A 27,268-nucleotide genomic window follows, 5' to 3' on the forward strand; every position below is an offset into this window, starting at 1 on the left:
CTTGATTACAATCTATATTTCAACACAAAACTCACTAATGTTGTTGGGGTTGGTGGTTCCAGGGTGAGATACAATAATCTTCACACACTTTCCTCTAACGTAACTTTTTGGGATTATTTTTGGCAGATTATTCATAACAAAAAATACAAAATAAGTTGTTTAGGACCTGCTTTGGGGGCAGGGTGGCAGTGGTGGGAAAATTCAAAATAACAGTGGTGGGAAGGTGTAATTGTGGTGGGACTGATGTTAGAATATTTAACGTAATAAATTACTGCAAACAAACTTATAAAAATTAAATTAAATTAAAATGTAAAATAAAATAATAAATGGGAGTTAAATTTTGAAAAAAAAAACACGCAGGTATATAAAACGATTACAAGACAAAAGGACTGGAGGCATTAAACTCATTTCCTGCCTTCAAACTATATTACAAAGCTATCAAAATCAAAACAGCATAGCATTGCACTCATAAAACACCTCAGTTTAAAGTAATAAAATTGAGAGTCTGGATTACATATTCATACATATAAGCAAATATAACAAAAGATCCAACAGTATAAGATGGAGATAGCAAATTTTCTTCAATAATTGGCATTGAGAATTTTGAACAGGCATGAGAATACAGCAAAAATTTATCACTGTTTTCACAAGGCACAAATTTTTAACTGAAAAGGATTAAACACTTCAATTTAAGACCCAACACAAAAACTTCACAGATGAAAATGTAGGGAAGGGGCTGGAGAGATAGCACAGCGGGTAGGGCGTTTGCCTTGCACGCAGCCGACCCGGGTTCAAATCCCAGCATCCCATATGGTCCCCTGAGCACCGCCATGGGTAATTCCTGAGTGCAGAGCCAGGAGTAACCCCTGTGCATCGCTAGGTGTGACCCAAAAGCAAAAAAAAAAAAAAAAGAAAATGTAGGGAAAACTCTCCATAATCTATAATTCTCTAGGGTATTTTTGAATTCAAATTGATCATCAGGAAAACCAAAGCAAAAATTTATAAATGAATCACATTAAATTAATAAACATCCTACACAATAAAATAAACTATCAGTAAATCAAAAATATATCCCATTAACTAGAGTAAATATATTTCAAACACAAGTTTTCTCATAAAGAAGTATATCCAAGATAAGGAGCTCACAAAGTTGAACAAAAAAAGAACACTAACCATCTAATCAAGAAACAGGGGAAATAATGTTCACTTCAGTCATTAATACAAGGGTTAAAATACGGAGACAACCCAAATGCCCAACCACAGATCAATGGATCAAGAAGTTGTTGTATGAAGAATTGATGCACTATTGGAAACCTGACTCAAGTGCTGGGACAAAGGTAGTTGGGAGAGAGAAGGGACCACTATGACAATGATTGCATTGCTGGAAGTGATCACTCTAGATGGGAGATGTGTGCTGAAAGTGGGTAAAGTTCCAAACATTATGGCATCTGTATTGCAAACTGTAATGCCCAAAAGAGAGGGTGGTTGGGGGGAGGGGAGAAAGGGGGGGAGAGAGAAAAAGAGAGGGAGAGAGAGAGACAGGAAAAATGCCTCCCATTGAGGTATAGAGGCAGGCTGGTTGGGGGAAGGAAAGTGGAGGCATTCATGGTGGGAAATGGACACTGGTGAAGGGATGGGTGTTGAGACATTGTATGACTGAAACCAAATCATGAAAGATTGTAACTGTATCTCACAGTGATTCAATTTAAGAAAAAATAATTCACACAGACACACACAAAAGGAGTACATATATATATATATATATATGTGTGTGTGTGTGTGTGTGTGTGTGTGTGTGTGTGTGTATACTCAATGGAATATTATACAATTGTAAAAAAGGAAAATCATGGAACTAGCCACTACCTAGACATATCTAGAGTGCTGAGTGAAACCAATTGGAAGAAATTGGACAGATACATAGTGATGTCTTTCATATGTGAAACTTAAAGATACACAGTTATGGAAAATCTGTGACCAAAGGCAAGAGAATTGGAGAACTGACCCACAGAAATGAGTTTCTGTGGGATGGAAGAAAAGGAGGGGCCTTGGAGACTTAAGAGGTAAACCTTCTACCTAAATATGTGGTAAACCTTGTAACAGCCCACATTCTTCAAGCATCTTCCGATCTTTGTGTAAAATACCTCTTCCTCTTTGCTAAGTGATATTTTTTTCATTCTTTTTTTTAAAAGGTTGAATTAAATATCATCCTTTTCAGTATTGAGGAAAACTTTCCACTTTTCCCAGGTTTATCACTGAACTGGAATTATCTCTAGAGGCATAAGGCACAGTTCTATCTCCCCATACTCCCAAACTATGAGGGTCTCCCCGCTCCCTTTGAATTGCTCTAGGATAGGAACTAGATTAGGTCCCAGGTTTCATCATGAAAAATTACTATTTAGGCCTGTCATTAAGGTACACCATTCAGGGCAGCGCCTTTCCTATTTGTTTGGGCTGGAGACTTCTCCAGCTGTGCTCAGGGAATGAGGCTCCTCTCAGCGGTTCTCAGCCAAGTGGGTCAATGGTTCAGTGTTAGGGCTTGAACGTGCAGTCGGCCAGACTGTGGTTACATGGATTAAGCAGCCCATTCTGCCAAGTTCTCAGGCACCTCCAATGCTGCAACACTTAATGAGTGGGGACCATGTGATGCTGGTGATCACCAGAGCTTCACCACACGGAAGGCACACACTTTCAACACTGCATCATCAATCTCCTTGTCACCCTGGAAAGAACCATCTCTTAACCATCTATTTCACACCCATATCTTGCATAATTTAGCCCAGGAGAGATACAAGGTCAATGCTTCCCGTTCCAGGACTAAGGAAACACAAGGTTAAAGGGTCAATAAGCTATTTTTTTTTCTTCTGAGGTAAAGCATTTTTTCAAATTTCTTAATTTGAAATGCAGAAAGTGACTTCGTCATGACTTTTTAGAGACTGATACTTAATTCTGATGGAAATTGCACTCATGTGGGATGATCACGTGTACTAAACATATCACTTAAGATAAAGTCACCACTTGTCCAGCATTGATATAGAGACAAATCAGAATGATTTCTATGGAAGTGATGGCAATTTTCTCGGGGCTGAAAGGGCAGCAACCAGGCTCTCCCTGTGTTCTCCACTTTTTACGTTGAAAATGAGAGACCAGGCAATTTACCCATCAGGGTTTTTAATGAGTCACAGTATTTGAACGCGATGAACTGAGTAATATCATTCATTTATGGTCTTGTCCTGCAGCTGTTGTGTTTTATGTGAGACAATTTGAAACAAAGAAAATACAGCTCTTTAATAAGCTGCACTATTAAGTGCAACTGAGCCATTTCAGGAAATAACACCATTTTACAGAACAGAATGAAAATCATAAAGTGTAATTTTCCTCAAATAACAATGAGGAAAATAGCCCCCCCAAAGCAAAAAATATTAACCAAGTAACCAATGTACAAGTATTATTGTGCATCTAAGGGAGATCATTGAAGACAATATCTTATGATTAAGATTTTTTGCCTCAAAGAAATCAAATATGAGTCAACTGCCATTTATTTTACCAACATTTCGTTGTCCTGGTGTTCTTCTAAATTATACTTGAGCAATAGAACTTCCATTTATATATTGCCTCTTAAAAGTCATACCTGAGACTAATAGGAAAATAAAACTGAATACATTGTCCATCCAGTCCCCAATTATCAGCTCATCATACCTTACTTTTGTATATAATCGCAATAGTCGTTCGTGCATTCTACCTTCTCTTTCCCTTTGACTTCTATTCACAGAGACACGACTCTCTCTGTTCTGCTACACACATAGCTAGTTTCTCATCTGTCTACCGCATCTGTTTAGTTCACACCCAGAAGAATTATAGTTACAAATTCTAATCTCATTGTATTTTTCTACTTTAAAAACAAAACCAAAAAAAATAACAGAAATCAAAGCAACAACAGAAGACCTTTGTTTCCGTCTTAAATTCGTTTCTTAAAGGGCAGTTTTTTAATGTTTTTAAGTTTGTTTTCTCTTTAAAATTTTTCTATGGGCATGGAAGGGCACATCTCATTATACACAGGGCTCTGCCTGGCTCTGTAATGAGGAGTGACCCCTGGTGGTGCTCGGAGGAGCATACACAGTGACAGGGATTCAAAGCGGGCTTGGTGCATGCAAGACAAACACCAAACCACTAGACTATTGCTCCAGCTCATTTGTGTTCTTGAAGAAATACTTGTTTATCACGAAAATACTAGATATATATCTGCTCTGTGGTTACCACACATGGCTTCAATGTTGTTAGCAGGAGGCAACCCTGCCCTCTTGGAGCTTTCCATTTATTGCTCTAAAAATGTGTTGCTCTCGCAAACCAGCAAAAAAGGTATAGTAGAGATGACATCTGCATTTCTATGTTCATTGCAGCACTGTTTACAATAGCCAGAATCTGGAAAAAAAACAGAGTGTCCCAAAACAGATGACTGGTTAAAGAAACTCTGGTATATCTACACAATGGAATACTATGTAGCTGTCAGAAAACATGAAGTCATGAAATTTGCATATAAGTGGATCAACATGGAAAGTATCATGTTGAGTGAAATGAGTCAGAAAGGAAGAGACAGACATAGAAAGATTGCACTCATAGTGGAATATAAAATAGCTGAGAAGTACAAGATCACAGTGATGCAATTTCTGGCAGATATTTCTCTGTACTTAGTTACTAAAATACTAAAATACAGAAATCCAAAACCGTGCGGCCGCTAGTGTGGTCACTCGACCTCATATCTCTTCATTCTCAGCAATGGAAAACAAATTATCAAATGCTTCCTTTTCAGCAGGTCCGACTTTAGGGAGGAGAAACTCCAAATAATAATAGTGAGTTTTGTTGAAATATTGAATGTAATCAAAGTAAAGTGAAAGTAAAGTGAAATTTATCAGTTACACAGGCGGCGGCGGGGGGGTTACAGACTTGGGGGTGTGGGGTGGAGCTATACTGTGATTCTTGATGGTGGAATATGTGCACTAGTGAAGTGATGGGTGTTTGAGCATTGTATAACTGAGACTTAAACCTGAAACCTTTGTCACTTTCCACATGGTGACTCAATAAAAAAATTAAAAAACAAAAACACCACACATTTATCTTAAAGTACCCAGATCAGAAGGCATAAGATAAACAGATAGTATCATTCCCTTTATGATTCACTTCTTCACCTTTCAAATTTCAAGAGCTACCTCCCTTTTTCAGCTGCTGTTTCCTTCCTTCATCTTCAGAGTCAGACATGCAACATTCTGACATTCATTTGCTCTTCGCTCCCCTCCCTCTCCCTCTGCCAAACCCCCTCCCTCCCTGCTTCTGCTCATTTCTCCCTCTTTCTGTTGTCCATCTCACACTCCCTCTTCCCACTCTCCCTCTTCCCTTTCCTGTCCTTCCTCTTTCTCACTCTCCCCCACCCCTTCCATTTCTGCTCTTTCTCTCTCCCCCATTCCCTCTTTCCTCCCTCTCTCCATCTCCTCCACACTTTTGCCCCACCCCCACTCCAACCCACCCCTCTCCCCCACCCCTTTCCCACTCACTGCTTCTCCCTCACCTCCCAGCAGTCTTTCCCCTACAAACCTTAACTTCTGTAACCACCTCTCCCTCAAGACTGGAATACTCCTAGGGACCCTATGTTCACATTGGTTCTACCCAGAAAGCACTGGAGCACTATTTTCCCATTGTTCATCAATTTGCTCGAGCAGGCACCAGTAACGTATCTATTGTGAGACTTGTTACTTTTTTTGGCATATTGGAAATGCCAGGGGTAGCTTGCCAGGCTCTGCCGTGAGGGTGGTATACTCTTGGTAGCTTGCTGGGCTCTCTGAGAGAGATGGAGGAATCGAACTCGGGTGGGCAGAGTGCAAGACAAACACTGTGCTATCACTCCCATCTACCCAGAAAAGTCAAGATAATCTCCTGTATCTCTAAAATCTTCATTTAATGCCATCAGCAAACCTTTTGTTATGTAAAGTAACATATTCACAAATTCAGAAGATTAAGATGGAATTATCTTTAGAGAGAAAGGGTTATTCTACAATCTACCTACTTATATAATGGGCTGGCAAATTCAGACATTTTAAAGTTCTCTTTCTTGGTGTCTATTTTCCAAATTTTATGTTACTATATAGTGATTTTCCAGTTTTAGGAAGTTACCATTAACTACAGAAAGGTACACTTAATTAACTGAAATGATACCCTATTAATTTATCAAGTAAAAGATAAAAACCTGATTATGATATTATTAGACTCAAACAGACCTGAAAATTTCCTTTCTTCTTGCTTTAAATTCCACACTTCTCCCTGCTTCCAGCTACAACATGCTTAGGTATAGTGTAGCACCCACAAGTCCTGTAAAGAAAGATCTCCATTTTTTCTAACTTTTGCAACAAAACTAGGGAATTTTTGACCCAAACTTTCATTTTTTTTAAATGCCTGATGCAAATGGGGGAAAAGGCAATTGGTATAAGATGGTCAAATAGTACAAACTTGTAGTTGCAATATAGTTATTCAATGTAAAACCTATAGAACGTGAATGATACCTATAGCCAACACTGTTACTCATATATGCAAGTTGTAAAGACAGTGAATTCTGTTTTAATATCACAACTTTTTGTTTTCTCTGCTAAGCATAGAGGGTGGGTGCTCAGTAAAGTTACTACTATAGTTATTTATTAATTTAAGCAAAAGAAAGTATTATGCCAAATATGTTGAACTGTGCAATGATATTTGTTAATTACAACTCAATAAAGTCAGAAGAAATTGTTTTTGTTTGGAAACTCTGCTTTGTCACTTTGGGACCTGGCATTACTTCCTTCCTTTATTTCTCTGCAGCACAAAAACTCTTTTTGTAGAACTTTACAAATACTTCTATCGTGCCTCTGCTATCTACATGCTTTGAAACAGTCACTGTGTTCTTAACCTTTCCTCAAACTCAGACTTCTCAGACTGCCTAGCACCAACCCCATCCTTAAGGTTGAGTGACAAAATTACCCAGTACTCCTGCTGGATTATATCTACTAATGTACTATGGAAGTTACTGCTTGCAGAAAATTCATGGAACTACCAAGATGTGTAAATTACTTCCAGGGGAATGAAGTAGCATCTAATAGTTGGAACATTGATAGTATGATTTTCCTATCATTTTTAAGATCAACATATATACATATATATGCGTGTCTGTGTGTACATACATATATATAGAAAGATGGACAAACATTTCATGAATACTTGATTTAAATTAAAATATTATTTTATAAGGTGATGATATTAATGTATATGCTGTAGTATATGTCTCATAAAAGATCATTAACAGGTTGTTTATTTTAGCTTGTATCTCATGGAGTGCTGTATAGTATATGGATTTCTGCCTTTTACACGTGTTATTTTTCTTGGGAGTGCTGTTACCTGGATGTTCTATAATTTATTAGTTGCTAGTGTCCAGAAGATTCAGAACAATACCACTGAAAAAGTAACTTCAATTCTGATATTTCTAAAAGTAAATATAAATGGATTTGCCTTTATTACTGACTGAATTCATGTATTATTTACGATCGCATACTGAACACACATGAAATAAAATTTAAAGACTCATTGACCTGGCATTCATTCCATATATCACTAAGGAAGTGGTGAATCAGGAGGATGTGGGGGAGATCTCAGGCCTATTATTATGTAGATATGCACTAATTTGTTAGTTTGAGTTTGTCTCCAGTTCTCCTCTGTGTCCCACACAGTTTAAGGTAAACAATGTAACCGAATTAGACTTGGATTTTTATACTAAGTGTAGTTGGACAGATTTTATAAACACTTTTCTCTACTCACTCAAAATGACAAATTATAAAACTTGACCATTAAAGAACTTTAACTTTCTGTTTTTGAATTTGTATGCAACAATGAGATCCTAGAATGTAAAATGAATTCCCCTGCCACATATGTGCATGTGTGTGTGTGTGTGTGTTTCCTTCTCCATTACTCTCCACTTCATCTCATTCTCAACTGCACAAACTAGACAGATTATTTAGCTGCAAAAGAGCAACTTCTAAGTTCCTGTACTATCCGAAGGAAAAAAAATACTGAGTCTACAGTGTATTAGAAATTATCTTTCATTCCTAGAGTAGCTATTATTGCACATTTTCTATTCAATTAATTTTAACCCACTTTAAACGAAAGAGCAATTTCATTGTATACTTTTTGGAAATCAGTTACAAATGGTCTACACACTCATGCAACATACAAGTTCAGAAAGTCAAGTTATCAAATCAGAAATACTAGGTCTCTCACAGACAATACAAATAGATTTGTATTGTAAATTGCACAAACCCATACACAAGTGCCAAGTGTTTCATAACATTCCTAAGTTAACAGTGATTTTCTTTATAGAAGATAATCTCATTAGCAAAAAATTAAAAGCAGGAAGCTCTCCATTGAAAATTGTCAACAGAGTGAAGCAATCCTTATATATTCCTAAGCGATGATGTTTACACTGCTCCAAGTAGTTCAGCAACATAATGGTGAGTCTATTAACTGGGTCATTTTTATGTTCCAGTTTATTCAATTACAATGTATTTTTTTAAAACTTCACTTGTTTGGAACCAGAACTACTAAACATTAACTTTTAAGTTAACCTGTTTAAAAGCCCTTGTGATTCATTCTTCTGTCAACAAAATATTTATTCAATACCACTACAATATCCAAGATTTCTGGTTTTATTTAACATTTAGTGTTAGTGAACTCTACTGTCTAAATCTCATTAAAATCTCTCTACCAAGTGATCATTGAAACTTTGTCTCTGAGATTTGTCTACAGAAACATCATAAAACGCATCTCAGTGATAGTTCTTAGTAGCTTTGACATGAGAGAGGACATTTACTGAAAATATAAACATAATCTTGAATAATCAATTCCAGACTCCACATTCATGCACTCTTTCATAAGTTATTCCTTCAAGTGGAACACGCTGTTCTAGAACACGATTATAACTTTCTTTAAGTAATAATAATGAATCTCTATTGTGATGTAATAAACAGAAAATGCTATAAAAGCATACAGTGTCTTAGAACATCTGATAAGATTTTATGTATAATAGCTTCTTTTTTAAAATTCTATTTACTGAAAATTATTCAAAAATGTATTTGTTCACATTTAATTAATTAATAAATCAATACCACCTTTTTCAAAATTAAAAAGAAATGAAATTGACACTTTATACTAGAAAACCTATGGCTGTCTAAAATGAAGTATGCACATATCTTCACATCAGAAAAGTATGGTTGTATACACATTATCACATATGCATAGTAACATCAAAAGTTTATAACAACATACAGAGGCACATCTTTTTAAAAAAAAAATTAAAAATTTATTGAATCACCATGAGATAGTTACAAGCTTTCATGTTTGCGTTACAATCTCACAATGATCAAACACCCATCCCTCCACCAGTGCACATTCCCCACCACTAATATCCTGGGTATACCCCCCCTTTCCCGACCTCCTCCTGCCTCCATGGCAGACAATAAGAGGCATGTCTTTATATAGCTATTCTGAAATAAGTATTTCTTTTAGCAGCATTATTGAACCGAGAAAAATTAGCCTCAAGAAAATATGTGTATTCAATTTCATTGGCTACTTAAGCATCTGGAAACCAATTATGAGATTATGTAGACATTGTGTGGTTTTTGATATTTACATATTAGCTTTGATAAAAATGCTAATTATTAAGAGTTAACACAGTAGACACAAAATGCATATGCACATATATTGAATACACATAAATCTTATTTTCTAATGTATAAGCACTTGTTGCTAAACAATTTTACTCATTGGACTATTTTCTTCCCTTTGTAAACTTATAATCAGAGTATAAAACTGTGATAAATAAAAAGCCAATAGCTTTCTGGATATCCAACGCCAGTTCCTAAATACCCCCATTATTAAACAAATTCAATGTACATATTATGGCACTAAACTCATTCATAAATCTACTGTAGTAGGATAAACATAATAAATAATCAACAGAGTGTATTTTTATTTCTATATGCATGCAAATTTATTGGCAAAGTAGATGGCATGGTCATGCCAAAGGCTTGCAATTCCTGCATAAAAATAAGAAAGATATCAATAAAGTGATTAACGAAGCCACTTATAAAATTAGCAATGAGAAGTGGGTTTCTCTTTTTGCCATTTTTAGGCCCACAGTGAATATCATCAATGAATACAAATGAGTATGTGTAAAATAACCCAAGGCTTGAATTAAAAACTTTTTAATAAATGATTGGTTAAGCAGAAAAATTCCTGAGGCACTTAAAATATTTACAAACAGATTGTTAACTGTGAATGATAGACAAAGATAGCAAAGCTACCACAGTGCTGATGCTACCAGTCCAGAACAAATAGTAATTGAGAGTGAACAGCTGAGAAGCCACGGAGCCAGTTAATTGTCAAAATAATTACAAATAATCCATATGAAAATTAATTTCCACATAATTTCATGGCAGAGAATCATATGCATTTAATATAGTATGAAAGGCATTCTAGCCCATTGACCTGTGAATAAGTAAATGAAAGAACAGTTGTTTGGATGGATGGATGTATAGATGGATGGATTGATGGATGGATGGATGGATGGATGGATGGATGGATGGATGGATGGATAGATGGATGGATGGATGAAAGGGTCAAAGAAGGGAATCAAAAATTTAACATGTACATTTATCTTCAAAATATGATAAAACACCGCCCCCCTATGTTTCTTTGTTCCTTATATCCTTCCACAAATCCTACTGTACTTTGCATGGGTTCTTTGGTAGCACCGTAGTACTTTAGCACTGTCGTCCCATTGTTCATCATTTTGCTTGAGCAGGCACCAGTAACGTCTCCATTGTGAGACTTGTTATTACTATTTTTGGCATATCGAATACAACATGGGTAGCTTGTCAGGCTTTGCCATGCAGGCGGGATACTTTCGCAGCTTGCCGGGCTCTCTGAGAGGGATGAAAGAATTGAACCCGGGTCAGCTGCGTGCAAGACAAACGCCCTACCCACTGTGCTATCACTCCAGGGTTCATTGCCAATATTAAGCATATGAGCTCATACTCAAGAGTTAAGAGTCCACGTCCCTTCCACTCCATAACATGTATACATAGAAGTAAACAAAATCACTGGAGGAAATGTCACGTGCTGTGATGACCAAGAAAGGTGGGAACAGACACTGACTTATCAATTGGGACAATAGTATGAGTAGAGGGTATGGTTGCTGATAAATCTTACAACTGTGAAAGACAAGAGAAGGAAGCATCAATGCGAATTGAGAGAGAGATATATATTTCAAGACTCGGAGGTGCCAGATAACTTTATCATAGTAAAATCATTGTCACTGTCATCCCGTTACTCATCAATTTGTTCGAGCGGGCACCAGTAACGTCTTTCATTGAGAGACTTATTGTTACTGCTTTTGGCATATCCAATACGCACGAGTAGCTTGCCAGGCTCTGCCAATCAGGTTTGATACTCTTGATAGCTTGCCGGGCTCTCCGAGAGGGGAGGAATAATTGAACTCGGGTCCACTGCATGAAAGGCGAACGCCCAAAATACTGTGCATAGTGAAATATGAAATAATAAACTTTTTTCCTTTTATTTGCCTGTAAATAATCAGCATCTTATATAAACTCGGTTGACTATCACTAAGTTTCTGGTAACTCTATGTAAAAATCTTAATTAAAGGCAACTTTGTGCTTCCTACACTTAAGTAAGCACAGGACATTTGGGGATTCATCTTAAGTAGGTTAGTTTAACACAGTAAGTATATATTAAACATATCTGAGATTCAAAATTACTTCTTTATATGTGTTCTCTTTTCTGTAGCTCACAGGTTACTATTATAGAGATGGATTTGAGACAGAAGAGTGACAGGTGATACAGGAGCGTGTTCAGGGGATGTTCACTTGACCTAGGTGGAGAAGGAATCAGAAAATTTTCTCTTTCAAGGGAAAATATTCCTTTGTGCAGAAACTTCAAAAGTTAACAATTACAATAGTCTGTAATTCCCTTTAATAAACATCTATATACTTAGACCAGGAGCAGTAATTGATGTGTACACTGTATACATGGAAGGCAGCTATGCACACCACTGTACCACCAACTCCCATTACTGGTGCCCACTTGAGCAAATCAATGGGCAAAGGGATGACAGTGATACAGAGATACTGTATACATGGATACAGTGTATATGTGTCAACACTAATTATCATCCTATTCCTTTTTTTCATCAGTTCCCACTTGTGATCAAATTTTCCTTGCAAGCCTACAATGCAAAGCCCACTGTGTTTCTGTGAATTCAGATAATGAGTTACAAATACTGATTGCCAAAATGTAAAAATATGTTCTAAGATCAATTTTAACTAGAACAAAGAATTAAGTGACCTATAGATAATAACTTTGTTATACTTTCATCATATCTTTTATTATAAGAGCTGTATCAATTTACCCCTTAACTATATTCAATCACCCCAGTTTACAATTGTCTCCTAGAAATTCATGGGAATGACCACATATTTTAGTATATGTGACAAGTATATTAACTCAGAAATCTCCACACCCAAAACATCCCCCTATCTGATAGCTTATTAACGAGTTACAAAGACTTATTGCCAAAAAGGAAAAATCAGTCTTCAGAACAATTCAAACTATAACAAAGAACTAAGTGACCTACAGACAACCTCAATTTTATACACTTTCATCATATTTTTTATTATAAGAACTGTATCAATTTACCCTTTAACTATATTCAGTCACCCCAGTATACAATTGTCCTAGAAATCTATGGAAGTCACCACATATGTTTAACAGCATGGCAAGTATATTAACTCAGAAATCACTACACCCAAAATATCCCCCTATCTGGAAGCTTATTAATTCACACAATTTATATGTCCAAATAACTTTTTTTCAGCCAACAGCTGATATTCCCTAGAATAAATGCAACTTAGTTCTTAGTTTATGCCTGTGCTCTGATATTTAAATTTATCATTTTCTTTATTAGACTTTTCTGAACAGTTTTCTACTAATTAACTCTTGAATTCTTGTTTCAAAAATTCAGGAACCTGGTTCATAGCAGGTTGTGATGCTGTCCAACCTTTATCATCAATAAAGTCAGAGACCCCATCTTGAAATAATTTTTCCTCACTGTCCATAAAAAGATGGTTATTTCTATTAAAAATAGTACTACCGATAATTTTCTGTAACAAATGAACAATAAATTTCAATATTGTAAAAATGCCTTCCAATATTTCAGAGTATGATTCTAAATATGTTTAGACTATTTCTACTATTCAAATATTATGATCTTCCAAGGGTTATGCAGTTTCATAACTTCCCGATCCTCCTTCTGCACCTTTGCCTTGCTCCCATCTCCTAGGTAAATGATCATGTTTCCTTCAAATATCAACTCCAGGATTCCATTCCCTCTTTCAAACTTCTCTATAGATGTAGTAAGAGGCATTATGAATTTATCACCATATTCTCTGTCTCTGAACCTATGCTACTGATCATTTGAAAATATATGAACTGAAGTTGACTTTATTGATTGGATTAATGAAATGTTAATTGATATTGAAGGGAAATGTTCAAAAAGTGACCTACCCTCTGTTTGGACGTGTCCACAGTGAGATGAGATAGTCTAGCTGGAAATCCCTCTTTTTAAAGTCTTCACTATAAATAGAGGGAGCCTTAAATATACTTAGATATTTTAAGTTCCCAAAATAAATAAATATACTAAAAACAGGGACTCAATGATTTAATAGTCCTCTCTTTTTAGTAAAAGGACTGAAATAAACCCACTGACAGACGTTTTCTGGTACCACATACAAAGCAATTTAGGAATGATTGTACAGAAACAATAATATAACCTGAAATATATTTGATCAAACCTTGGACTTCTATATTGAGCTTATTTTTCCCCATGTATAATTTACTGTTTAGATGAGAGGAGATATTGCACTGTATCATTAAAAGAAAACAGACTCAATCTCTGGATTGTAGAGAGAGAAAACTGTAAATTCAAACATCAGCTTACAATGAGTCATATAGGAAAATTCTTTAATTTAGGGCAAAAGTGAGAAGGCTTTTCACTTCTGTTTGGATATAATTGACATAAAGTTTTCCCTTTGCTAATTAACATTAGATATTTAAAATGTGGTTAGTAAAATAACCCTGATAGCAGACAAATTACCTTTCAGACAAGAGTATTTAGTAGAAAATGATACATGAATCACTTTTTTCTCAAAACAAAGCAAGGGACTGGAAATAGAATGAAACAGGTAGGGTACTTGCCTTGCGTGATGCCAACCAGGGTCCAATCAATCCCCTGCGTCCGATATACTCCCCTGAGCACTTCCAGGAATAATTTTTTTTTGTGTGTGAGAAGAGTCTGGAGTAAACCCTGAACACGACCAGGTATAGCCACATAAAAAATGAAATACACAAGAGTGGACTTTTTAATATATTTTTGTTTTTGTTTTCCATTTTAGGAGCCACACCGGGCTTACTCAGGGCTTACTCCTGGTTTTATGCTCAGGAGATTACTCTTGAAAGGAAATGTTTACTATATGCGAGTTGGAGGTTCCATCCTGAGTTATCACATTGCACAGAGGTGTCTTGTGGAAAATATCAGCTAATTTATTTACTTATTTTGGTTTGGGGGCTACACCCAGCAACACTCAGATCTTACCTCTGGCTCTACACTATGGGATCACCCCTGGTAATGCCCGTAGGCCCATGATTCCTGGGGTTCCAAGAATCAAAGCTGGATCATCCTGGTGCAAGGAAAGTGCCCTATCCACTGTGATGTCTCTCAGAGCCTGAAACATCAGCTATTTTAACAGCAGAGAATACTTGGCAATTCAATTTCTGACATCAGGTCAAAAAAGAAAAAAATATCCCAGGAAGTTTGGCTTTACTTCAAGATAGAATCAATTCTACTGTGATTTTGAGTGAATGAATCAGTTCTGTCATAGTTATAATTACTGGGCATGCTCTGTTCCCAGTTACTTAGTGATTATCTACTACACAATAATTTGGCTAAAATTTATAAAAAAAAAAAGTTGCTCTGCCACTAGAGTGTTAAGCAGTCATACTGGTAATTACCGGAGAGAAAATGACTAATTAAACTCAGATGTCATGAGGAGATTCACAGCATTCAAACCCCTATTCCTTTAATAATATAATGCATGAGTTTATAGTACTAGTTTCTCTAAAAGGTCACTTCATCTGTGGAAGTCCTTTGATAATCTTTTTAATCTACATTAAGACAAGAATAAATCCCATACCCATGTGTAGTCTGCTTTACAAAACATTTTGCTGGTTCAGAGTCCTTAGAATACATTTAGCCCCTCAATGGAGAAGGAAGCTGGAATTATTTCTATCTTTCTTCTGTAATGGAGCAACAGATAATAATGCTTCTTTTCAATATTCAAACTAAAACATAATACTCTTACCTAGGATACACAGGACCTCTTGGATTACTTTTGGAGCACAAACAGTTCACCATCTACTCTCTAGAGGCATATATCCTTGTCGGCAACAAGAGCCAAACAATTATTAAAATAATTAAAAATATTAGAATGCACTATTAATTCATTGTCATTGATGCTTGATTCCCTTTTAAACTGAAAGTGTGAGTTTTGAAATTCTAAAATATACTGCCATACTCATCATTTTTAAATAGTTATTCGATGCAGTATGGAGGAGTAGGCACTATAACCTCCTTATCCATTTTCTTCTGCCCCAAAATTGTCAAGGTAGTTCTTGTGTTCATGAATATTTTAGCTCCACAGAAGGTATGAAGAGTCACCACGATAATTCATTATTATATTTATAGGAGAGAGATCAGAGCTATGTCACATGTATGGAGCTGAAAAAACATGATAGGGTGAAACTGTTAACTGATGTTCTCTCTGAAGTATACAATATATCTAGAAATCTGTCTTGTAGTGGCTTGGTTTCTTTGTTGAAAGCCACATGGAGTGGTCTTTCCATCATCTATTTGTTGACTCAATTTAGAGGAGTCAGGGCTTGAGCGATAGCACATCGGGTAGGGCATTTGCCTTGCAAGCGGCCAACCCGGGTTTAAATCCCAGCATCCCATATGGTTCCCTCAGCATCACCAGGAGTAATTCGTGAGTGCAGAGCCAGGAGTAATCCCTGTGCATTGCCAGGTTTAATCCAAGAAGCAAAAACAAAACAAAACGAAATTTAGAGGAGGCATGTGTATATTGTGATATAGTAAAATACCCTGGCTAGACCCAGAAATGTACTACACAGTACAAATTCTGCAATTTCTTAGTTCTGCAACTTAAAACTACTTTCTGCTCATTATCATACTCACATCTTAGTTTGTTTATCTGTAAATTGAAGATACTATCAGCACCTGCCTCATAGTGTATTCTATGAATTAAATGAACTATTTTATGTTAACTGCTTCTCCTGAATCTGCTGTGTGAAAATTCTACAAAAGTTTGAACAAACATTCTTAGAACTGCTTGTACTACCTAAGGTTTCCATTACTTAAAATATTTTCAAAAAATGGAGTGTAATACTTCCATTGATAGATTTTATAAAACTGAATTAGGTCTAACATTAGGAATTGGTAGAGCTGATTCCAAATCTCAATTACTTTGGCCAAGTGACATGGCCAGTTGACAAAATGTTTATACAAATAAGCCATGGTTCCTTCCATTAAGGGAATTATAACCTTACAATGGAGAGAAATATGGCACTATCATAAAACTGCAATATATAGGAAGTACTGAACAAAAATACAGACATAATTCAATTCTGGTGACCTTACAAAGTTTTTTATTCAGTTGAGATATTTGGACTCAAATTTGAAAGATTCATAGGATTTTGACAGGTGGATATGGTGATGTAGTTTGTTGTGGCTAAGTAGTCTGAGAGTTGTAACATGAGATGATGATATGGGTAGATTAGGTCTCAATTAGTAATGCTGAGAATTTAAATGGCTCCCTAAGGATGTTACTTTATATTGAAATGCAAAGTTCAATGAAAGAGTTTTGAAAGAGCAGCTATGAAATTCAATCTGATTATTAGGAATATAATTTTAGTCATAGTACATACAATGATTATGAAACTTTTGGTAGGAGTACAGACCCTTTTGGCCAACTTTTCTTGTAAAATGGTGTTTACAGTTTAGGCTTTGAATCGCCAAATTCACTCCAACAATAAGTTTGCTGTTATGAAATAAGTACTAATGACCAGATATAGACAAATGTAGATGCAGATTCAGTGACAACAAATGTTCTGTAGATCAGAAATCAAATAAGCACCCAGAATGTAAAACCCATGACCATGAATTCCAAACCATTGGCCTTTTTGAGTCTCAAGTAAGGATTGTGTGTGAAAGAATAAGAATTTATAAAAAGTCACCTGAACAGAACTTAGTCCAAATTAATCACTCTATTGCAAACTTCACGCAAGTGAAGATGTTCTCCAGAAAGCAATGTGAAAGCTATAAGACTTAAAGCAGGAAAAATGTTAAATTCAAGATAAGTACCCCTCCAAGTCCAAAATATATCCAATGGAAGAGGAAAATTAAAAGAAAAATGATTCACAAAGCCACCAGTAGAAAAATAAATTCATTGAAAAAGTGGAAGATAAAAATCACAAGCTATCTTTATGTTAGTATCCCAAAATAAAATCAGTAATACCTATTATAAACATTTATATTAATTATGAAATGAAAGCAGACATATATAAACCAAAAGGAAATTGATGGGGAAAATCCATTAACAAAATCAGGAAACAAAAAAATATAATTGTTAGAGAGAAAACAAAATAAGCATGCATGATTAAATTTGCCTTAGGTCAGTCAAAGGGAAATCAGTAATTTCTAAAACAGTAAATGAGTAACTTGGACAAGGGACATCAAAGAAAATTTTATTAAAAGAATTTTTCAATTTTTATTAAAGAAAAATTTAAGCAAATAGACAATTGGGTGTGTTCAGGGTGGTATGGCATGAGACTAAAAATAAAGTTAAAACAGATTAAAATTCCTATAAAAATATTTAATAGGAAAGAAATAAATTGTAAAGCTAATATTTTTAGTAAAAATGGTGAGAATTTAAATAATGGCATGATGCTTTAGATTGAAAGTTCAGTGTTGACTAAGTGATCTTAATTTTTTTGGGGGGGTCACACCCAGCGATGCTAAGGGGTTACTCCTGGCTCTGCGCTCAAGAATTGCTCCTGGCAGTACTCAGGGGACCATATGAATTGCTGGGAATCGAACCTGGGTCGGCTGTGTGCAAGGCAAACTCCCTACCGGCTGTACTATCACTTCAGCCCTTTAATTTTAAATGTAAGACATTAGAAAGGAAAAGATAGGGTATGACATAATGAGTTAAAGCAATATGTTTCTGAGAACATGTAACAATCTTGAGCTTGCAAATTATTGAATATGTTTTAAAAACCATAAGGACATGCAAGGAGGAATAGAGATAGTTAACTTTTTTTTTCTTTTTGGATCACATCTGGTGATGCACAGGGGTTAATCCTGGCTCTGCACTCAGGAATTACGCCTGGCGATGCTCAGGGGATGATATGGGATGCTGGGAATTGAACCTGGGTAGGCTGCGTGCAAGGCAAATGCCCTACCCAGTGTGCTATTGCTCCAGCCCCGAGATAGTTAACTTTTAAAAATACTCTCCTAAGGACTATTTTTATTGAAAGCATAGAGAACTTCTAAAAGTTTCTATTTAAGTTCATGATAAGAAGATCAAATTATCATTTCTAATCATAAGCAAATCATACTTAAAAATAATTATTCAAAAATAGAATTGTATGACTCAAAACATCAGCCGCTATAAAATGTAGAATCACTTAAAATATAAGCAGATTCCTTGCTTTTATACTTTTTACTCCAGTCCTCTTAACCTGCTTAATTGATATGTTTCTTTAGTTTTACAATGGGCAATTTTAATGATATAAGTAAAGGGCCTTTCCAGTTTCAAAATTGTATGGCAATGTAATGTTTATCTCCATGTTTAATGTCAGAGTTTAGAGAAATAATTCAGTAGTTTAGAAAATTTGCTTTGTAAGAAAATGGCTCTGTGTGTGTGTGTGTCTGTGTGTGTGTGTGTGTGCACGTGTGTGTTCAGATTCTCGGTGGCCATCAAATTGCATCAAGCACATTCAGGACAACCCTCCTACCTGTGATCACGATTATACCACAATAAGAAAAAAGTGTGACACCCTTTTCATAAAGAAAATTTTAATTTATGGCTCAGGAAATTCTTTGCTGCATTTTCTCTATTTCCCTTACACAGTTTGCCTTCCTTAGGTTAGGTCGCCTTGGGGACCAGACAATTCTTATCTTGAATCCTATTTATCACTATCAATCATCTAGCCAATGCTACTTATATTTCTGAGCCAACTCCATCACTGAAAGGATGGTGGTTAAAAAAAATCAGTTTTCAACCATGAGAAAACATTTTTATTGCTCAATTTAAAAAAATTACCACTTTAGAAAGTGGCATGACATGTGGTCGATGAATAGATGATAGAGAAATAGGTAGAGCAGAGTCTAGATCAGTATTTCTCAAAGTGGGTGATATTGCCCCATTCTTCAAGGTCATGGGACCCATTCAGAAGAGCACAAGTAGCCCTGGGGAAAGCTAGGTGGTCTTTCTCTGTTTGTTTGCCTTAAAAAGGGAAACTTTTAAAAATTCATTTTTTATTAAGACACTGTGATTGACAAAGTTGTTCCCACAGAGATGTTTCAGATTCACAGTGTTCAACTACCAAATCTCCATCAATGTCCCCTTCCTAAAATTTGAAAGTTCATAATTTTTTTAGCCTCACCCAGTTCGTTTTTGGGGCCTCCTCCTAGTTCTGCACAAAGGGATCACTCCTGGCAGATCTCAGGGGATCATACAGGGTGCCAGAAATCCAATCCTGTTGACCGCCTACAAGACAAATGCCCTACCCACTATTCCATCCCTAAAGAAGGTAGATTTTCAGAAGATATTGAGCATTTTTTTTTCCTGACAAGGGAATGGTAGTCCCAGTTCATTTGAAAATCTCTGGTCTAGATTATGAAGCTCATAGTAAGCCATCTGGCTTCTGCTCTCCTCTTCCTCCTGTTTCTCCTACCCCTCATGGTAACTCTAACAAATAAGTCCTTATCCCCAAGGTTTTGTTTGTCCTGCTGCTGCGTCTTTGCCCATGTGTGATTGGGTATTCCAAGGAGAACAGAGCTAGGTGATAATGAGAATGAGAAACCTTCTTAGAAAACTGAACATCTGAGACCTAAGGATTCTTTTGTAGCCCAATCAGATTCCAGTATCATGCATAGTGAGTAGGTAACTGTTCGTGGATATTTCTTGAGAGCGTCACAATATAGAAGTGCAGGCAATGTGTATTGTAGGTTACTGAAAAATAGTATAGAGGTATTCTCCATAATACATCATACTATGCAGGCAGAAAGAATGCAGTTTGTTTTTTTGGGGGGATTGGGAGGGTGTTAGGGTTTGCGGTATTTTTGATTTCCAAATTTGCCCCAGTTACTAAATCATTTATATGTATTTTTTGCTTGCTAGAAAATCTAATATTTGCTATGAAGAAGACTTTAGGGTGTTTGAAAAGGGAAAATTGAATGATTTTGATGATAAACTATGCTTTAATTCAAGCAATTTTAACATTCATTATACAAAATTTGAAAGTGTTTAAATAGGAATATTTGTGATCTCTTTGTGATTTCCATATCCGTTTTAATTTAATATTTAAAAATTTAAATATATATTAAATAAATGCCCTTGTTATAAACTTTTTGCTTTGGAAACTGAAACCTCATTTGCAAATTAAATTTTCCTTTCATCAGAACTGAGAATGTCTGAATTTTAGTAAGACAGTACATTAAACAAACATCATAGACAACTTAAAAAAATTAGTCATGTTAATTTAATCCTGAACACACAAAGCCCCAGGAAAACTCTACAAGTAGACCTGTGACACTCTCTATTAACTATTTCAGATTAACTGCATTTACAAATATTTGTATAATTCTCACCTATGCTGTTTTGAAATTCACCAAAAACATATATTTGAAAGGTATAGAGAAAGAGGCCCACTTCCTTTGCAATCAGATTTGAATACTTAGCAAGACCTGTAATCAAACATCCATTATTTTCTTTCAAGGAAGCAAAAGGCCCTCTTGTAACTGACTCCCTGTTCCTGGCACAAATAAGAACCTGCAAGTGTCGTATAAAAAAAGACAGTAACTAATGTTATGGATTTCACACCCTCCAAACTCTTGACTGTTCAGAAAACCCCCTCTCATCCACTAGAAATATCAGATTAAGCCATTCTATCCATAAAATCGCATAGTACTATTAAACATTTTTGGTAAAAATGACAGACTACTCTATCATTAGTTGGGCTGCTCTGCCCAATAATTTATTAAAATTATTTAATAAATTAATGAATGAGGCAGTTTTTAAAAATTGTACTGGTATTGGAATACAAACTAACAGATCAAATATTTTAGTCTAAATTTTTTTTTGGAATTATAGAGAAGAAAGGGACAGATGACATTTAAAAGATTTTAGTGGAACAGGAGGAATGGATTGGAAATGATCAAAATTAATTTAAAAGCTCAGGGTGTTGAAAAAGGAGGGATCAGCAAGATCTGATGAGAAATGTGGGGTGTTATGGATAGCAAGTTTTAGGAGTGTTTTTTTCCACTCTATCCTTTTTTCCCTTTCTTTTACTCGGGGTGGGCGAATAGAAATTCGAACCACTCCCAGCTGTGTTCAGGCCTTACTCCCAACTCTGCACTCAGGAATCACTCCTGGCAGGTCTCAGGGGAAACTCTGTCTTGGGTTCTGGGTTAGAGTCAGCTGCATGCGAGCAAGCACCTTGCTTGCTGTTCTATTTCTCCAGGCCTTTTATCCATTGCTGTTATTCATAGACTGTAAGGTCTGAAAATAGTTTGGTTGAGTTACTTACTCTGATGCACCATGTAGTGATTTCTAGAACATAAACCATGTCCCAAACACTTACTCTCATCACAAACATTTTCTCAATATTTGTCAATCAGCTTTTTCCTTTCTCTGCCATTTTACTACACACGGATAAGTTTTGCCATGAGGAAAGAGAGGGTGAATAAAAATATAGATTACTAAGAAGTGAGTTCTCTGGACTAGAGCGATAGCACAGCGGTTAGGGCCTTTGCCTTTCATACAGCCTACCTGGGTTCGATTCCCAGCATCCCATATGGTCCTCTGAGCACTGACAGGAATAACTCCTGAGTGCAAAGCCAGGAGTAACCCCTGTGCATTGCCAGATGTGACCCCCCCCCAAAAAAAAGAAATGAGTTCTGGTTTAAGTTTTACATCTCATAATATCCAATTGCTAGAAGTTAAGAACTCAAAGGACCAGAGAGATGTAAAGGAGTTAAAGCACTTTCCTTGCACAGGCTGGCAGGGATTCAATCCCTGACATTCCCTGTGGTCTCTTCAAAGCATCAAAGTGAGAGAGAAAGATGGAGAGGGAGAGGGAGAGAAAGAGGAAGAGGGCAAGGGACTAAAGAACTCTCCTGCCACCATAAATTAGAGTTTTTTTTTTAATCACAGTGAGATGCACAGTTGCAAAGATGTAAACGATTGGGATTCAGTCATATAATTTTCCAACACCCATCCCTTCACCATCACACATTTCCCATGACAATGAGATATCATTTCACACCACAGAAATTAGAGAGTTCTCTATTTATTATCAATTCATTTTCCAGAATGGTTTGAGGCTCTTCCTGTTCTTGGAGCGAGCAGATACCATTGGGTGACACTAGCACAAGACAGGGACGAATGGAGACATTACTGGCGCTCGCTCGAGCAAATCGAAGATCAACGGGATGCCAAGTGATACAAGTGATACATGCTCCACAAGTATCACAGTTAAAGAACTTCAAATGTCGACAACTCAAAACTAAACAGTAATCTCTTCCATTTTTTTGTTGAATATAAGATAAATTTCAGTTGCACATGAATGAAAATCAACCCGTATGCGCAGTACATTAAAAGTTCACCATTTAAATTTCAATATTATCCTCTTCCTTACAATAGAATTTCCCCCCTTCCACACAGGAGAGAAAACTGTTTACTTTGATTCATTTATTATTGTTCCTATTGTTATTTTCATTACTGTTAATTTATTCCCCTCTTCTTCTCCTTCTACTGCTTCTTCTCATTTTCCCTCCTTCTTCTCTACCTTCTTTTGAGTTTTGGGACATGCCCACCTGTGCCAGTCAGAGAAGGGGGGAGCTTCCAGGTAAGTGCATGGAGTCTGCTCCTAGAGGCACTGTGGGGTTGTGCAGTGTCATGCACACCTTGCAGATGTAGGCACAGCCAGAATCAGGGGTGAGTCATCTCTCACTGCCCACCCTTCCACCACAGAAATTCCTTTCCACATGTTCATCTTTCTTGCAGAATCAAGGGGAGTGTACATAATCACCAAATGATTTCCATCACTGGGTGCTCACTACAGGACTTCCTTCATAAAATTCTTCTGAGATCTCAGTATGGGAATTCCAGCATCTCTTATTGACACCCACCAAGAGGGTCTTTCCTCTTCCCTGGGTACATATATGAAGGTTATTGAATAAACCACTTACACCAATTGTCCCTTCATTTACTTATACCTAATCATAGACCCTAGCATGAAAGGAAATTCTGTAAAATAAGAAATGTCACAGCAATTGGCAGAAGATGACCAGAGTCATCAGTTGTGGGAAAAATCCTTCCTACATGAAACTGAACACAACCTACCACGCCTATAACTGAAACAGTCAATCTTCTAAGGGTAGTGACCCACACCTGGTAGCTGGGGGAAGACCAAGGGGATTCAGAAATGAAATACACCCAATTATTTATATCAATGGACAAGGGCCCTATGGCATTTCAGAGTTCCTGTTTCCTTCAAGTTTCAGATAAACAGAAAATAAATCACTTCTGTGATTTAAAGCCTTCCTCAAAGATATGGGAGTTATGAACCAGAACAAATAATTTACTCCAATGTCGCCAATTTTCAATATTATCCTAGGCATATTATACTGGGGGCTAGAGCGATAGCACAGTGGGTAGGCCGTTTTTCTTGCATGAGGCCAAACCGGGTTCGATTCCTCCACCCATCTCAGAGAGCCTGACAAGCTACCGAGATTATCCCTCCCGCATGGCAGAGCCTGGCAAGCTCCCTGTGGCGTATTTGATATGCCAAAAACAGTAACAAGTCTCACAATGGAGATGTTACTGGTGCCCACTCGAGCAAATCGATGAGCAATGGGATGACAGTAATACAGTGATATTATACTGGAGAAGAAAGGTCAAAATCTCCAACCCATAATTTTAATATACCTCTAATTATAGGTATATTAAAGCCCTTAAAAGATGACTTTTCATTCTCAATATTTTAATTCATTTTTTAATGTAGACAATGTGATTTACAAAGCTGTTTATAATACGGTTTCAGGCATACAATTAAACCACTAGACCCAACACTATTGGCAGCATGAAACCAAACTACAATAATTAAATTTAAAAATGCGCCTGTCAAGGAGTTCAATGTGTCTTAAATATTGAATGTTACTCTTACCAGAAATATAAGTTTATTTCAAAAATTCCCAAGCCATCTCCAATTATTCATGATTTCCAAATGTGCTGGGAAAAAAAGAGGTAAAAGTCTTCTTTACAGAAACATCTGCCAAAATAATGATTAAAATTATACAGACATAATCTCTGGATTATTTTTAAAATTAGTCAATTGCAGCACACTTGCACGTGGAAAAAATGCTGAAAATCATTTCAAAGTACTGTTTTGAGATCTGACAAAATGCTTATGGTGCAAAAACTTTCATATGTCCACATGACAAGTGATCTACAACCTTTTACTTAGGTATTTTGTGCCTGAGGCCCATCACTAGCATTGCCAAGGAATTTCTTGGAATATGGAATGGAATATCCTTATTTTGAACACATTCTCACAAGTTTTACCTCGATTTAGCAAATGGAAAAGTCGTCATTGGTTTATTTAACTTGGCAAATTTTTTGAGTCACTTTTCTCAACGTTAATATCTATTAAGTAAATAAATGTTATTTAGTATAACAAAAAGTAAAAAACTTTGCACCAATGCTTAATCAATAACTATATCTATTAAAAATATGCAAATTGAATACTACATCAACAATATAACTCAGACTACTAATGACCCTTCTATAATTATGAAATATCACATCTCAAAGTATAAATTCTTCAGTCTCAAATAATGTGGTCCAGTTCCTTGCCTCAGCATTTAAACTATATAGCAGAGATGATTCTGGAACATCTTATTTTTAAAATTTTTTCTATTAAAAATTTCATAAACACTTTTCATAACCTAAGTCTCTTTACAATTAGGATGTTATCCTTTTGTATAATATCTACATCATTATAATATAATTAAGTCAATATCTTGTTCTAGTTTCCTTGAAATAATTATTTATGAACTATGCTCAAATAACATTTTCTGCCCTAATTTTATATGTTCTTACATTTTATTCTCAAAGGTTTTATTTTTCAACCTTTGATCATGTTTTCTTAAGTTCACTTGAAGAAACTATTGAATCTCTAGTCTTATACTAAGAGTCTTATAATATCACTATTTTTCAGATTAGAGTGGTTGGTATCAAAAAGGACAAAGTAATTTATTTACTGCTTTTCTATATAATTGTTTGCCTAGCATCATGAAGACCTTCCTCTCCACCAAAATAATCTATTATACCAAGTAATTTTGTAGTCCATCAGTAAAGTCAAACTTAAAGATCTTTCTTGATGAGAATAACAGCACTGCATCCTAGGGGAAAAAAAGTAAAAATCAGAAGAATCAGTAAATATAGCTGAAGAGAACTCAAGTTTTCTTCACTGAAAAAACCTATACTTGAGTCCAAAAATTTCTCTATTGATCACAGATATTCTTTTCAGTAAACACATAGTTATATATAAGCAAGAAATCCAAATGACTCACATGAAGCACCCTGTGACATATTCGATTTCATAAAATATTCAAAAATCATGTTAGCATTAATCATATGCTACTAAGATGTTTAGTGCTAAAATGCTTTTCTGAGCCTCAGTGAGAACATTGTTATAGAAGGTTTACTATAAAAGTTAACTGGGGGTAGTGGTGGTGGGAAATGCACACTAGTGAAGGCACAGGCGTTGGAACATTGTATGACTGAAACAGATTCAAGAGCAACATTGTAAATGAGTAACTCGTGGTGATTCCATTTCTAAAAGGAAAAAAAATTAAACATAATTTAAATATCACAATAACTTCAAAACAAAAACACTTAAAATACACAAAAAAGAGAACAAATGAAAACAAATGACAATATGCAAGATAGCTATCAGAATACAAGGAAAGAAAATAAGAGGAAAAAATTAGACAAATTGTAAAAATATAATTCATATGGAAAACATCACTAAATTATGTTTTGTAAGTGATTTCTCTCTATATGTCAAAGAATTGGGTATTATAATCAAAAGAACTGGATGATGGGATACATCAGGAAAATACAACAATATTATGCTGTTTCAAGGAGATCCCTTGAACTTCAACGCTATGCATTAACTCAAAATCATCATCATCATCATCATCATCATCATCATCATCATCATCATCATCATTATCATCTCGTTGATCATCGAATTTCTCGAGCAGTCTCCTTTTGGCTTAGCCCTGAGATTTTAGAAGCCTCTCTTTACTCGTTCTTCCCAATGAGGGAGGCTCTTTCAGGGTCAGGGGAATGAGATCCAGCATTGTTACTGATTTTGGCATATGAATACACCACGGGAAGTTTGCGAGGCTCTCCCATGTGGTCAAGAAACTCTTTGTAGCTTGCCAGGTACTCCCAGAGAGAGAACTAGGCTATAAGATGTCTTCCAGGAGCTTGGTTTTAAGTCTCTGGATACTGGCCCTTGGTGGGATTACACGGTGCTGGGGGAAGTCCCTGGGTGTGACCACCTAGCTACTGGAAAATGGGATATCTGGGTTGAAGAGGCCCAGTCCTGATCCGAGCAGGCTTGGAGGTCTCAGCCCCGGGTCCCACACACCTGGGTTCCTCTGCCAGTACCTTCATGGGTGAGGGTCATTTGAACGTGTGGAGAGGGGCCTTAAGCATGGCTGTGGCTGGGCTCCAGAGGTCTTTGGGCTGCAGGG

The 27,268-nt window shown here is 36.2% G+C and overlaps 1 protein-coding gene across 2 annotated transcripts in view; it reads left to right on the forward strand.

Annotated features, from left to right (window-relative positions):
- The window catches only part of GPC5 (glypican 5), a 1,500,378-nt gene that overhangs the window by 1,406,700 nt on the left and 66,410 nt on the right, over positions 1-27,268 (forward strand). The window lies entirely within an intron of this gene.

The sequence above is a fragment of the Sorex araneus genome, chromosome 1 (genome assembly GCF_027595985.1).
Source record: "Sorex araneus isolate mSorAra2 chromosome 1, mSorAra2.pri, whole genome shotgun sequence".
NCBI lineage: Eukaryota > Metazoa > Chordata > Mammalia > Eulipotyphla > Soricidae > Sorex > Sorex araneus.